At 44.0% G+C, this 14,186-nt stretch overlaps 2 non-coding genes across 2 annotated transcripts; both read right to left on the reverse strand.

The window, feature by feature from the left end:
- Nucleotides 1-8,835: 8,835 nt before the first annotated feature.
- Nucleotides 8,836-8,917, reverse strand: trnas-cga (transfer RNA serine (anticodon CGA)). The gene has a single exon. It is a non-coding gene; the product is annotated as a tRNA-Ser (tRNA).
- A 4,805-nt stretch (nucleotides 8,918-13,722) lies between these two features.
- Nucleotides 13,723-13,864, reverse strand: LOC148642417 (U4 spliceosomal RNA). Its single transcript, XR_015929481.1, has one exon. It is a non-coding gene; the product is annotated as a U4 spliceosomal RNA (small nuclear RNA).
- Nucleotides 13,865-14,186: the final 322 nt, after the last annotated feature.

Genomic DNA, 14,186 nt, shown 5'->3' on the forward strand with positions numbered 1-14,186 from the left:
TAAGGTCTTGTAGAGGTGCCTGTCTAATAGCATGCTCTTTGCAAGCTATAGGTGTTTAGGCTGAGGCAGAATGCCTGTTAACAAAATGTTTTTCTAAAGGGGCCTCGCACTCTTTTCCAAGCAATGGTCACCATCCCCACCGAGTGTCACAATGAAGTCATGTCCTAGGACATCACCTGTTAGTCTCCATTTGTCTGCCACCAACACTTTAGGTTACGGGGTCACAACCGCACCCCGGAGAGCAGAGGAGCCGTTGGCGTTCTGGCAGCGCAGATTGGGCTGAAGGTGGGGCGCTTGAATCTCCCTGTTGGAGGCCGTCTGAAACTGACCCAAGCCTTTCCCTTGAATTAAATCACTTGTTTCCTTTGAGCCGTTTCAGAGACTGCTCCAGAGTTTACCTTGCACAGATGCGCAAAGATTAATGATGGGGGTGCACGCTTCCAACTGTAGGCGCCTTACAACTGTAGGGACTGATTAGAGACAATTCGTAGCGTGTGCTCATTTCTCTCTATTCCCCGTGTTGCAGTGGTAGGATGACATAAATTCCTGCTTCGACACGTAACGGCATTATAATCAAGTGCAGGAGCTGAGGGCTTTAGTTTTGTTTCGTTTTCCATGGCGTTCGTAAGCGCGCAAATCAAAGGCAATTCCTGCGTCTAACACGAATGTAAATGCTTTTGAAAGTGCAGTGTGGTGCTGCTTGTAAAAACCATTTGTGGTTTGTTGATGTTTTTTCTGTCTGCCAAAGTTGCATTTTGACATCCGGACTGGGGGACTTTATCATTTGAACGTGAAGCCAGCCTTAAACCCTCTAAGGCGTGTCTGTCTGCCGGCACGAATCTTGTGAAAGGTATTTTTTTTTAACGGAGAGCGACTTTAAAAAGGTTTCCGCAGCCACCTCGCACTCCGTGTTAGATTATAGGAGGAATGCGGCGGCAGCGAGCTCGTTTTTGTCGTGGCCGAGTGGTTAAGTGCGTTTGGGACTCCCCGCGCAGGTTCGGAACTCGACGACTCCGGCGTCTGCCGCACGTCGCCTTGTGCCTGCGCGGCAAAGGCAAAGTGCCGCTTCTCCTTTCCCGGTACTATAAAAACGCTAAATCGCTTGGACCCGCTGCCATGGAAAGCAGTTCTTCAGATAACCACACATTTTGCGTTCGCACCTCTGGTGCTCTACTTATGCCTTTGAAAACCTAATGAATAAAGCTGAAAGAACCGACACGATATGTAGGTGCTCGTAAAGCACGCAGTAAAGAACTGTTAACAGCAAGGGTTTCAGTGGGTTAACTGAGGAGAAGGCATCATCGCTAATTGTTGACTTTTTATTTGGTGTTAGAAACACTCTTACTGTGCATGACGTGCAACAAATGTAGCCACAGAAATTGCATCACGCTTTCATGTATGCTATTGCAGACACCAACGTTGCCTAGATAGAAAACCGAAATAGCCGTGGGTTTGCTTGCTGGTCTGAAGGATCTCTCTTCGAATCTCTATCATTTGTCAATGGAAGTAAAAGGCGCTGAAATCTCATACGTTCAGAATCAAACCCGCAGCTGTTGTTCGACTTTATTTCTTGACTAATTATAACTGAGTGTCGCATGAGCAGTTACGTAAACTTGTCTGGTATATTTGAACACAAATGCCGTTCTTCAATTAAAACTAACAGTACATTGTCAGGGACATTCAGTTCTATACAAACAAGAGACAGACAAGAGAATATTTCTACCTTTCATGTGGACTACGTGTTGACTTACTGATCGGAATAATTGAAAAGTTCGGGCTCATAGCCGATGCAGTGCGTGCTAATTAGAACAACAGCAACGCTGAGCTCTCAGCACCGTACTGAGCCCAGGTGTTTTTCTAAAGCTGTCAGGTGCAGTTCATTTACATGAAGGAAATCTCTTACTGGGTACGATTACAATGCAGTAAGTAGCACAGACTGCTTAGGGAGTAGCCCGATGCATTTAAAATCGACCCGAACCAGGCAGGAGTCAAACCTGCAATTTCCTGATTCGTAGTCAGAAGCGTTATCCATTGCACCACTGGCCCTGGTGTGACACTGCAGGACTGTAACCCAGTGAGATCAGCACTGCAACTAGTAAAATATTACCTCCGGTCCATTCTTTTCCAAAAGTGAGAAACATCTGTTTTCTACATTTTGTCTGTTTTAAAACCATATCTCTTTAAACCAAACCAAGAGTTTGTCTTTTGCACTGATATTCTGATTCATTTCGATTTCAAAGAAAAAAAAAACATTATCTTCCAAAGCATCATAAAATTGTCCCTTCTTCCAGACTGTACTTCTCTCTTGTAGTAGTACAGCAGACCTTTCCAGGTGAGCAGATCACAGAGTCCGAAATGAGCTTCCTCCATCAAGCAAAGTACCTGAACATGACTCTGTCTTCATAAAAGCGCCCCTGTAATAAAGAAATTAAATCCGAACTCAAGAGGGCAGTTGCCTACTGAAGTTCAAGAAGTCATCAATTTTAACCTAGCAACACATTAAAGGCTGCATCTATACAAGAACGATTCTAGAAATGCTCACCAGATTACGTTTTAAGACGGAACTGCGCCTCAGGTTCCTCCGAGATCTTAACTCGGATGGTAGGATTCAGAGTCCGGAGTGCGGACTGATGGCGCACGGAGGGTCCATATACTGTGGATCCCTCAGTGATCTTCCGCGTAGTCAAACCGCCAGCGTGTGACTCCCCTGTCACCTGTCCTCTCTCCTCTGTGCAGCGGAGCCCGATTCACGGCAAAGTGAAAAAAAATATGCCCTCAACGTGAGATTTACTCTGGAGTGAGGATAGATGTTACCTTTTTATCATTGAACAGGATGTATGTGATGTGGCGACTATGTTCAATTTTGTATCCTGTTTAAAAGATTAAGGACTGGAGTGAGCGTGATTTACCACCCTTTCAGCTAAGAACCCAACGTGCGCACCGTTTAAGCTGCATAGACTCGGTTGTTTAACTCTTCTCCATTAGCAGGGTTAAGGTTAAAGAAAAAAAACATTGCTGACTTCTTTTTTTTTGCCAGCTGCTAGCGCTGATTAGCAAGGTTTGTATTTCATGTTTTGCAAGTTGCATCTATTTTAAGAAAAACAAGTCGTGTTAAAGACAGGAAAGGAATACTTGTGTTTAATTAAGTCTAGCGGTTGTCTGCTGGGATTCAGACCCAGGGTCTCCTGTTCACTAGACAGGTGCTTTAACCAACTAAGCCACGGCTCCCCAGGAGTGCTGTCCTTTTGCAGCCACTTGGACACACCACTCAGACACATCTGCATTCGGTGTGTGCTCCGCCTGCTCGCTGAGCAAGTTGCCACCTTTACATACAATAGCAACATCGACACCAAGAGAAAGGATGACAAATGGCTTTCATCTGGAACTTTTCATGTCCAAGGAGCTCAATGTGCTTTCTGTGTACAACAGGGCGACTGAACTCCACACTGGCCACTGAACCACAGCAGTGGCTTGCTGGCTTGACATCTCCCAAGGAAAATGTTGAAATCGCACGTGGAACAGGAAAATGACTCTCAGGTGCCCATTGCTCATTTTCAGACACATTTATGCAATACTTTCACCATGCGTTGAGCAATAGGGATTAAAGATACCAGAGGTAAGGTTTAAAAGTGATTCTGAGGTGCAACACATCAGCGATACAGCTAGGCATCTGAAATGCGGGGTTTGAGAGCCCTTCAGGGAACACCGTACCCTAAAGGTACCAGAAGTCATCTGGAGCGCGCCAACTCAGTTGGGACAGCCCAGTTCTGTTGATGAGGTGGCTGATTGGTTAAGGCGATGGCTTGTTAATCCATTGTGCTCTGCATGTATGGGTTCAAATCCCACTCTCGTCGGTTTCCATGTCTGACATGTGTGCCCGTTCGACGTTGGCCCTCCTGTCGTTTGCTCCAGAACTAGAGCCATACATTTTCTAGCGGTGGCTGAACATGGTACAGTAGGCTAACATCGGTATCGAGCAGTGACAGTAACAGTATTTATGTGCCGCTGCTCCCAAGTGGCTCTGGGTTGAGACCGCGTTTTCACTTACTTGCAACGCAAACGGAGAAAGCGATTTTTGACAGTCTCTTGAGAGACTGCGCTAGGTGTTTAGGGATAGACTTTGTCAGTTCCCCCTGGGATGATGGCCTCTCAAATAGTTTGTGATTCCTCTAGACGTTTATACAGTAGAAGCCTGCTTCGTGGCTTAAATCCAAGCTAAGGAAACGAATTAGAGGTCTGATGCAGAACTGCGAATTCAATGAACGGGAACACTACAGTACATTGCACTGTATGTGTGAGGAAAGCTGCCCCCTTCTGTCCCTTGTCGACCGAACAGAGGACTGTAAAGGATACCGCTAAGAAACTTTAGGATGCTGGTTGGAATACAGCTCCAAAGAAGCCCCTTTGGGTGTTATGTCATCAAAAAGTAAGAACAGCGAATCTCCCTTTGATCAAAAGCGGAACAGAACTGTTTTCCGTGGAGCAGCTTTCAGACCCGTAGACCTGTTTTATTTGTAGGGCAGGGCGCATTCCCAAACGCGAATCTCCTGTTTTAGAAATGCTTTGGGCGGCGTGAAGTGAAAATAAGAAATGGGCTCCAGATGCACATGGAAGCAATCAAGTGTTTCATCCGAGCTGTTTCAAAGACTGCTCAAAAGCTTTCCTTTCACAGAGGCGCAACGATTAATGATGGGGGTGCACCCTTCAATGCGCCTTCCCAGTGGACATTGATTCGTCGAATATATGTATATTTACGGCGAAAATACGGCTATACGTATATATACGTCGCCTCGACGTATAATCAACGTCGAATTGCAACCGTAAAATCGACGACATGAATAAACGCATATATAACATCGAAAACACATCTAACACAGTGCCTGAGGCTTTTTACTGTATGTATCGTGTGTGCCGCAACTAGGAGTATACGGCACTCTGCACAGTGTACGAAGTAAATTATTTTCGCAGTAATTAATTTATTATATTTACTATATTTATTATATACGTGTAAATTAATTACTGCGAAAATAATTTACTTCGTACATTGTGCAGAGATTCTAGACGAATTGCAGACCACATTTAGACGTCTAAGGTATGCGTTTAATAGATGCAGCCATTCAAAATGCGCGGTAAAAACCCGCGGTACAGTAACCTACCCACAAGCCACCGCGGGGCACCAGAGGGTAGCGCAGGGCAAGTGATTGGCTGGCCAAAATGACCGACAGGGGCACTCGTGGTGCATTGGTTGGTAGTGCAAAGATTTAATCATTTAATGTCTTTACTGTGCACATTTTAATCCGCTTAGTTTTGAATATTTATATGGATTTTACCACTAAAGGGAAATTTTAGTAGCTGAGCATAAAAAGAAGAGGAGCATAACGCATCTGAAGGTCATAAACGATATTAATTTAGGAACATAAACATTACTGTATGTATGTAAACTGTACTGTGTATGGCTGGTCTTGGTAGTTTAAAGAAAAAATACACACCAGTCTTCCATTTCTCCCTAAACATTTTAAGCATGAAAGTTTTATGAAACGGTACCCAAATATGCGATTGCTGTATAGAATGAATTTTAATTTAAAAAAATTATTTAACACGAACATTAAGCTGTTTACATCTTCCGCCTGAGTACAGTCACCCGTTGCTACCCAACGCAGAATGGTGATTGGCTGACACCATCTGACACCCCTCTGATTGGAGAAAAAAGACGTGCTGGTTTGCTATACATACTGTACCAGGAAGAGGATTTCTTTCTATTCAAAACGTGTATTTTAAAAGTTTAAGAAGTAAAAACCTTACAGCGTACACAGATTTCTAAACTGATCAGGATCGTTATCTTTGTCTTATGCATAATAATGTTCACCGCTCTGTCCAGCAAATTAATAATAAACTTTATTTTATATAGCGTTTTAAACGAATAAGTAATTAGATTGCTCATAAACCTAATCACTTGCTTTTTCTTTTTATTTAGGCTCAGATTTCAACTATAGATCGTATTATTAATAACCATAATAACAACCAACCAACAAAAACAACCATATAAACATAATACCAACCAAAAACATAGATAACAACCACAATACAAAATCAAATAATCAAACCATTTTACTCTGGCAAAGTCCTACAATTATCATAATCCCGCCCCTTATGCAAAACCAAACCTTCCTCCCATCCCAGTTTATCCTGTTTATCATAAACAAAATCCACCTCAATTTTCAACATAAAGCATTACACAAAATCAATACCTCAACACTCCATACTCAACAATGATAATTCACAAACAGCCAGAACATGTAACTACACATTCCCAAACAGACATAATTTCCATAGCCCCGCCCCTTATGCAAAACCAACATCCCTACCCTGTTCTCTCTCTCCCCTGGCGGTTGTAATTGTTTTTATTTTCAAATAAATTTTAGCAAAGTCATGTATTTTAAAAATCTTAAGATTTTTATATTTTATATTTATATTTCCATGATAGGTGTCGCATTTTAAATCATTTTCGTAGTTAGAAATTATGTAAGGCCCTGTTAAAAGCAAGGAAGTTTTTATGCCCGTTGAAGTAAAACAAAATGCCTGACAAAGTATGGCTTGGACAGATTCCAAGTGCTTGTACAAATGTGCTAAAGAAATTACAGTTTGAGTATACAGCTTGTCCAAAGTCATCCATTATTAATACTGTAACGCAACGGGGGCTCAGGCGGGCGCCCTTGCCGCATTAGGTCGGCCCCTGCACCGTCCGGGGCTCGAACCCGGGACTTCCGCGTCTCTCTGCAGCGACCTAGCTCCGTGAGCTAAAGAGAGATCTCTCCACAGCCCAGTAGCTGTGGTCCTGCTATCACAGGGAAGGGCGGTGACGTCACCCGCTCTGGTACGCCGGCTCTTACACACACTGCTTGTCGGCCGTAGGCGTTACAATACTATTAGTAATATCTTCAGTAAAGGCTTTGATGCATAAATATTTCTGATAAAGGTAGGTTGTGTACTTTTGTCCAACTGAGCAATCTTGCTTTCATAAAATATACCAACATTTTAATGACTGATGATTAACATGCTGTAATACACAGTTCAAAATTAAAGGCGGTTTAACAAGGCGACGCCGGATAGTTAGTCACGTGACACACGTGAACCGCCTGATACCCCGGTGGGCGTGTCGAGGTATGCCGCGAAATACCTCACCCATTTTGAATGGCTGCATCTGTATCGTGTGTGCCGCAACTAGGAGTATACGGCACTCTGCACAGTGTACGAAGTAAATTATTTTCGCAGTAATTAATTTATTATATTTACTATGTTTATTATACACGTGTAAATTAATTACTGCGAAAATAATTTACTTCGTACACTGTGCAGAGATTCTAGACGAATTGCAGACCACATTTAGACGTCTAAGGTATGCGTTTAATAGACGAATATTATACGTCTTTTGCCCACTGTGCTGCCCTCTTGATTTCGGATTTAATTTCTTTTTACAGGTGCGCTTTTATGAAGACAGAGTCATGTTCAGGTACTTTGCTTGATGGAGGAAGCTCATTTCGGACTCTGTGATCTGCTCACCTGGAAAGGTCTCCTGTACTACTACAAGAGAGAAGTAGAGTCTGGAAGAAGGGACAATTTTATGATGCTTTGGAAGATAATGTTTTTTTTTTCTTTGAAATCGAAATGAATCAGAATATCAGTGCAAAAGACAGAAGATATGGTTTTAAAACAGACAAAATGTAGAAAACAGGTGTTTCTCACTTTTGGAAAAGAATGGACCGGGGTAATATTTTACTAGTTGCAGTGCTGATCTCACTGGGTTACAGTCCTGCAGTATCACACTGGATAACGCGTCTGACTAGGGATCAGGAGATTATAGGTTCGACTCCTGCCTGGCTCGGGTTGTTTTTAAATGCACCGGGCTACTCCCTAAGTAGTCTGTGCTACTTACTGCATTGTAATAGTACCCAGTAAGAGATTTCCTTCATGTAAATGAACTGCACCTGACAGCTTTAGAAAAACACCTGGGCTCAGTACGGTGCTGAGAGCTCAGCTTTGCTGTTCTAATTAGCACGCACTGCATCGGCTATGAACCCGAACTTTTCAATTATTCCGATCAGTAAGTCAACACGTAGTCCACATGAACGGTAGAAATATTCTCTTGTCTGTCTCTTGTTTGTATAGAACTGAATGTCCCTGACAATGTACTGTTAGTTTTAATTGAAGAACGGCATTTGTGTTCAAATATACCAGACAAGTTTACGTAACTGCTCATGCGACACTCAGTTGTAATTAGTCAAGAAATAAAGTCGAACAACAGCTGCGGGTTTGATTCTGAACGTATGAAATTGCAGCGCCTTTTACTTCCATTGACAAATGATAGAGATTCGAAGAGAGATCCTTCAGACCAAAAGCAAACCCACGGCTATTTCGGTTTTCTATCTAGGCAACGTTGGTGTCTGCAATAGCATACATGAAAGCGTGATGCAATTTCTGTGGCTACATTTGTTGCACGTCATGCACAGTAAGAATGTTTCTAACACCAAATACAAAGTCAACAATTAGCGATCACGCCTTCTCCTCAGTTAACCCACTGAAACCCTTGCTGTTAACAGTTCTTTAATGCGTGCTTTACGAGCACCTACATATTGTGCCGGTTCTTTCAGTTTTATTCATTAGGTTTTCAAAGGCATAAGTAGAACACCAGAGGTGCAAACGCAAGATGTGTGGTTATCTGAAGAACTCATTTCCATGGCAGCAGGGCCAAGCGATTTAGCGTTTTTATAGTACCAGGAAAGGAGAAGCGGCACTTCGCCTTTGCCGCGCAGGCACAAGAAGACGTGCGGCAGACGCCATAGTCAGCAGGATTCAAACCTACGCGGGGAGTCCCCAACGGATTTCGAATCCATCGCCTTAACCACTCGGCCACGACTACAGCGAGTTCGCCATCGCCGCATTCCTCCTTTAATCTAACACGGAGTGCGACGTGGCTGCGGAAACCTTTTCAAAGTCGCTCTCCGTTAAAAAAAAATACCTTTGACAAAATACGTGCCGGCAGACAGACACGCCTCAGAGGGTTTAAGGCTGGCTTCACGTTCAAATGATAAAGTCTCCCCGTCCGGATGTCAAAATGCAGCTTTGGCAGACAGAAAAAACAGCAACAAACCACAAATGTGGATAAGGATTTTACAAGCTGCACCACACTGCACTTTCAAAAGCATTTACATTCCTGTTAGACGCAGGAATTGCCTTTGATTTGCGTGCTTACAAACGCCATGGAAAACGAAACAAAACAAAAGCCCTCAGCTCCTGCACTTGATTATAACGCAGTTACGTGTCGAAGCAGGCATTTACGTCATCCTACCACTGCAACACGGGGAATAGAGGGAAATGAGCACACGCTACGAATCGTCTCAATCACTCCCTAGAGTCGTAAGGCGCATTGAAGGGTGCACCCCCATCATTAATCATTGCGCCTCTGTGAAAGGAAAGCTCTTGAGCAGTCTTTGAAACAGCTCTGATGAAACACTTGATTGCTTCCATGTGCATCTGGAGCCCATTTCTTATTTTCACTTCACGCCGCCCAAAGCATTTCTAAAAAAGGAGATTCGCATTTGGGAATGCGCCCTGCCCTACAAATAAAACAGGTCTACGGGTCTGAAACCTGCTCCACGGAAAACAGCTCTGTTGCGCATTTGATCAAAGGGAGAGTCGCTGTTCTTACTTTTTGATGACATAACACCCAAAGGGGCTTCTTTGGAGCTGTATTCCAACCAGCATCCTAAAGTTTCTTGGCGGTATCCTTTACAGTCCTCTGTTCGGTCGACAAGGGACAGAAGGGGGCAGCTTTCCTCACACATACAGTCCAATGTACTGTACTGTTCCCGTTCATTGAATTCGCAGTTCTGCATCAGACCTCTAACTCGTTACATTAGCTTGGATTTAAGCCACGAAGCAGGCTTCTACTGTATAAACGTCTAGAGGAATCACAAACTATTTGAGAGGCCATCATCCCAGGGGGAACTGACAAAGTCTATCCCTAAACACCTAGTGCAGTCTCTCAAGAGACTGTCAAAAATCGCTTTCTCCGTTTGCGTTGCAAGTAAGTGAAAACGCGGTCTCAACCCAGAGCCACTTGGCAGCAGCGGCATGTAAATACTGTTACTGTCACTGCTCGATACCGACGTTAGCCTACTATACCATGTTCAGCCACCGCTAGAAAATGTACGGCTCTAGTACCGGAGCAAAGAACAGGAGGGCCAACACCGAACGGGCACACGTGTCAGACATGGAGAGCGACAAGGATGGGATTCGACCCCATGCCTTAACCACTCGGCCACCTCGTCAACAAAACTGGGCTGTCCTGACATGGGTTGGCACACTCCAGTTGATCTTTTTCTTTTTTTTCCCTCATACTCGAGGGTCATTTTCCTGTTCCACATGCGATTTCAACATTTTCCTTGGGAGATGTCAAGCCAGCAAGCCACTGCTGTGGTTCAGTGGCCAGTGTGGAGTTCAGTGGCCCTGTTGTACACAGAAAGCACATTGAGCTCCTTGGACATGAAAAGTTCCAGATAAAAGCCATTTGTCATCCTTTCTCTTGGTGTCGATGTTGCTATTGTATTTAAAGGTGGCAACTTGCTCAGCGAGCACGTGGAGCACACACCGAATGCAGATGTGTCTGAGTGGTGTGTCCAAGTGGCTGCAAAAAGACAGCACTCCCGGGGCGCCGTGGCTTAGTTGGTTAAAGCGCCTGTCTAGTAAACAGGAAATCCTGGGTCAGAATCCCAGCGGTGCCTTTTTTTGTTCTGTGTTCTCGAACAGAACTGGTCATTATGGACAACCGCATACGTCTAGACTTAATTAAATGCAAGTATTCATTTCCTGTCTTGAACGACTTGTTTTTCTTAAAATGGATGCAAGTTGCAAAACATGAAGTACAAACCTCGCTAATCAGCGTTCGCGGCTGGCAAAAAAAAAAGAAGTCAGCAATGTTTTTTTCTTTAACCTTAAGCCTGCTAATGGAGAAGAACCTAGTCGCCATATCATATACATCCGTTTCAACGATAATAAGGTAACAACTATCCTCACTCCAGAGTAAATCTCACGGTGAGGGCATATTTTTTTCCACTTTACCATGAGTCGGGCTCAGCTGCACAGAGGCGAGAGCAGAGCAATGAGGTCACGGGGACAGGGGAGTCACACGCTGGCGGTTTGAATACGCGGAAGATCACTGAGGGATCCACAGTATGTGGACCCTCCGTGCGCCATCATTCCACACTCCAGACTCTGAATCCTGCCATCCGAGTTAAGATCTCGGCGGAACCTGAGGCGCAGTTCTTTCTTAAAACGTAATCTGGTGAGCATTTCTAGAATCGTACTTGTATAGATGCAGCCTTTAATGTGTTGCTAGGTTAAAATTTATGACTTCTTGTATTTCAGTAGGCAACTGCCTTCTTGATTTCGGATTTAATTTCTTTATTACAGGGGCGCTTTTATGATGACAGAGTCATGTTCAGGTACTTTGCTTGATGGAGGAAGCTCATTTCGGACTCTTTGATCTGCTCACCTGGAAAGGTCTGCTGTACTACTACAAGAGAGAAGTAGAGTCTGGAGGAAGGGACAATTTTATGATGCTTTGGAAGGTAATGTTTTTTTTTTTTCTTTGAAATCGAAATGAATCAGAATATCAGTGCAAAAGACAAACTCTTGGTTTGGTTTAAAGAGATATGGTTTTAAAACAGACAAAATGTAGAAAACAGGTGTTTCTCACTTTTGGAAAAGAATGGACCGGGGGTAATATTTTACTAGTTGCAGTGCTAAGCTCACTGGCTTACAGTCCTGCAGTGGCACACCAGGGCCAGTGGTGCAATGGATAATGTATCTGACTATGGATTAGGAGTTTGGAGGTTCGACTCCTGCCTGGCGCTGGTTGTTTTTAAACACATCAGCCTACTCCCTAAGTAGCCTGTGCTACTTACTGCATTGTAATCGTACCCAGTAAGAGATTTCCTTCATGTAAATGAACTGCACCTGACAGCTTTAGAAAAACACCTGGGCTCAGTACGGTGCTGAGAGCTCAAGTTGTGTATAATGTAATAATTTAAGTAGAATAGATTCTAATAATATAATGATCCAGTGTGTTGCACTACTTCACTGCTTCACTGCTCTATGCCGTCTGGAAATAAATCCTCAGACTACTTACTGCCCTGGGCATGTACCAATAAATTACAGGAGCACATCTATATATCACTGCGTTGAAGCAGGAGACACAATCACTGCAAACACATCCTAAATACAGTGTTCCAGCACCTTTGACCTCATCCAGAATGTATCATTTCTTGAAAGGAATTGCTGTCCGAATGCACATCTGAATCCCAAACAGAATCTCTAGTAAAATACGATCATTTGTGAAACAGGTAAATGTCTCAGGGGCCCATTCCTCATTCTCAAGACACATGTATGCAGTACGTACACCATGCGTTGAGCAATAGGGATTAAAGACACCACAGGTAAGGTTAGAAGACATTCTGACTATATTCTAAAATATTGGACTCATATTCTTATGATGGCAGACATGAGTCTGTTTAAAACCGGGGTTAATGGACATTATATGACTGTCAATTCTGTTTTGTTTTGGAGACTCTTGGCTGCCTATGTGGTACAGTGCAGCGTGAAGAAAACATTTTCCAAAACTGTGTCAGCTCAAAAGTTGTAAGAAAACCTTTCCAGCTGCTTTAACTCTCTTCATTTTTGTCATTTAATTGTCTGTCGGCACTATGTGGCAGCGTTGCATGACAACCCATCTCACCACGGAAAGGAACCTAACAGCTTTTGTAAGAGAGGAGAAAACGACCTGGCCTGTATGGAGATCGAACCCACGACCTTGGCGGTATTAGCACCACGCTCTAACCAACTGAGCTAACCAGCCTCACGACAGCAATCCTCTCTGTGCTGCAAAAAATCGAACTCAGGGAATTTCTTTTGCCCTCCTTTGAATAGAAAGCCGTGTAATTCAGTGTACGGGCTTTCTCGTGCAGTTTCATGTTTCTTGTAACCCAAATCCTACACTGGCGTGAAGTGACCCCCCATTTCACAGCATTTTTCAGCTGATTTAAAATGTACCTAAAGGAGAAGCATTATTGAAGACCATCAATTACCAAGAGCTTTTGTCAAAGGTTTTGGTGGTCATTTTTAATGACCACAGAGCGCTGTGACCTCGGTTTTACATCTCATCCAAGAGACAGCGCCCTTTTACAACACAGCGTCTCCGTCACTATGCTGGGGCATTGGGACCCACACAGACCTCAGGGTGAGCACCCCCCCACCGGCACCATTAACACCGCTTCCAGCTGGAAACTTTGTTTTTCCCTGTAGCTCACCCTCATCCGGGTACTGACCTGGCTAACAAATGCTTTGCTTCAGTGGGTTTTCAGTTGCGAGTTGCAAGGGGATGCAAGTGATGGAGCCGCTCACTGCAAAAGCCACTGCTTTGGCTGGGAATCGAACCAGAGCCTCCCACGTGGGAAGTGAGAATTCTACCACTGAACCACCAATGCTCAGTACCCAGGCCTTCAAAAAAGACGCTTTTTTGGTGCTCTGTTAAAAAAGCGTCGACATTACCTCTTTCAAAAGGCTTCACTTTCCTAGTCACATTCCAAGGCTCATTGAACCCGGGCTGTTTCCTCCAGCGGTATAGTATTGCAGTTAGACAGCACGATGCCTGCAACACTATGTCACGCTCTGACGAGACTGTCAAAAATTGCTTTCACCGATTGTATTGCAAACCGGCGGAAGCGGGGTATTGGGAAAAGTTTTCAACTAGCAATAATCGCGCCTCGGCTAAACCTCACAGGCTACGATACTGCCAATGCACAAATCTGACGGTTGCCAGGCAACCGCGGGGATCCTATGGAAATCGTTATCAATCGTCTCATGGCATGTCGTTGCTGTAACGCTTCATATTTGTCGTCTTCTTCTTCTAGCTTGAGGTTTTGAAGAATTTCATGACAGACAAGGGCTCCGTCGGGAACAAAGGGCGTTGTGAGAAAACCGTTGCTTATTTTCAGCAGCAGAAATACAACCCTTTAAATACAAGATGACAGAACAATGACGAAGGGCATGCCGGGAGGAACTCATGCACTACAGAGGAAAGGGGGCGGGCACGTACAGTTCACATTCAAGCCACAAGTACTCTTCTCGGA

This window comes from Lepisosteus platostomus, chromosome 22 (assembly GCF_059453375.1).
Source record: "Lepisosteus platostomus isolate fLepPlt1 chromosome 22, fLepPlt1.hap1, whole genome shotgun sequence".
NCBI lineage: Eukaryota > Metazoa > Chordata > Actinopteri > Semionotiformes > Lepisosteidae > Lepisosteus > Lepisosteus platostomus.